This window comes from Eptesicus fuscus, chromosome 6 (assembly GCF_027574615.1).
Source record: "Eptesicus fuscus isolate TK198812 chromosome 6, DD_ASM_mEF_20220401, whole genome shotgun sequence".
Taxonomy (NCBI): Eukaryota; Metazoa; Chordata; class Mammalia; order Chiroptera; family Vespertilionidae; genus Eptesicus; species Eptesicus fuscus.
Window position 1 is genome coordinate 6478089 of NC_072478.1, and position 1862 is coordinate 6479950.

Genomic DNA, 1862 nt, shown 5'->3' on the forward strand with positions numbered 1-1862 from the left:
TGGGGCGCTCTGCAAGCAGAGGAGGAGCTGGGGCACAAGGTATTTGTTAGGGCATACAACCAGATTTCAAAAGCAATACATGTTGGTGGGCGAAGGACTCGACATGCCTCCAATAAGCACACACGATAGCATTTGAAAAGCCCACCATCACTAGTCATTAGGGAAATGCGCGTCTGATCCACATGGAAGTGCCAACTCACACCCATTAGGCTGGCTGATACTGAAAACAAAAGAACAATGAAAAGTCACAGTGCTGGCCGGGGTGTGGAGAAATGTGAACCCTTGTGCACTGCTGGTGTGAATGTGAAACAGTGCAGAGGTTGTGGAAAACAGCTAGTCAGGGCCTCAAAAAATCAAGTTAAGGATTACCATCTGACCTAGGAGATTGACTTCTGGGTATATTCTCAGAAGAATTGAAAACAGTTCCCTCTCCCACAATACCCCGCGCCCTTTCTTTCCAACTTGCCGGCTCGATGGCTCCCGCAAAGAAGGGTGGTGAGAAGAAGGGCCGCTCTGCCGTCACCCAGGTGGTGGCCAGGGAGCGCACCCACGGTGTGGGGTTCAAGAAGCGCGCCCCTCGGGCACTCAAGGAGACCCGGAAAGTCGCCATGAAGGAGATGGGGACTCCGGACGTGCGCATGGACACCAGGCTCAACAAAGCTGTCTGGGCCACAGGAGTAAGGAATGCCCCATATCATATCCGGGGTACGTTTGTCCAGAAAAGGTAATGGGGATGAAGACTCACCAAACAAGCTGTCTACATTGGTCACCTATGTGCCTGTCACCACTTTCAAAAATCTACAGGCTGTTAATGTGGACGAGAGCTAATGCTGATGGTCGAATAAAGATACAACTGCAAAAAAAAAAAAAGAAAAAAAAGAATTGAAAACAGTGTTCAAACAAACTCTCTACCTGCCCTGGCCGGTTTGCTCAGTGGTTAGAGTGTTGGCCTGTGCACCAAAGAGTTTTGGGTTCGATTCCCGGTCAAGTGCACATACCGGGGTTGCAGGTTCAATCTCTGGCCTGGTTGGGGCACGTGTGGGAGGCAATCAAACAATGTGTCTCTCTCTCACATTGATGTATCTCTCTCTCTCTAAAATCAGTGGACAAAATATCCTCGGGCGAGGATTAACAAAAAACAAAAACAAACAAAAAACCCACGGTACATGCATGCTTACAGCAGCATCATTTACAATAAGCAAATTGTGGAAACAGCGAAATGTCCACTGACCAAGGAGGGAGTAAAGGAAATGTGGTCCATCCTGACAATGACATATCATCGAGCCACTAAAAGGAGTGAAGCACCGACACTCGCTACAATGTAAGTAAATATTTTGTTTCTTATTTTAAAAAATATTTTTATTGAATTTATTGGGTTGACATTGGTTAATAAAATGGTATAACCAATTCTATAATACATCATCTGTATATTGTTTTGTGTTTTCACCACCCAAAGTCATACATCACCATTTATCCCCCCTCTACTCTCTTCTATCCCCTCCCACCCCCTTTCCCTCTGGTAATCACCATACTGTTGTTTGTGTCTATGAGTTTTTTAAATTTTTATTTCTTTTAAGAAAGGGCTTACGATAAAAGAAGCAAAGGAAGAGAGCCTAAGTGGGGATGCTTTGGTTCACTGAGAAGTCAACGAAAAGGGGGCCTTGGAGACAGGTTCAGGGGACTAGCCTGGGACAAGCAGCTGCTCCCATTGCTCTCCTGGTTGCAAGTCTTGTGGGGTCCCTTAGAGTTTAGGAGATGTGCGCCTGACAGGGAAAAAGAGAGGGAAGGAAAAGGCGTCAATTTTTTTTCTAAATCCCATCAGCTTTTCTACCCAACCAGCCAAACCCTCTCCCTTCTAACAG

At 46.2% G+C, this 1862-nt stretch overlaps 1 pseudogene; it reads left to right on the forward strand.

Moving 5' to 3' along the window:
- Window positions 1-437: 437 nt before the first annotated feature.
- On the forward strand, window positions 438-828 carry LOC103295000 (60S ribosomal protein L31-like; annotated as a pseudogene).
- Window positions 829-1862: the final 1034 nt, after the last annotated feature.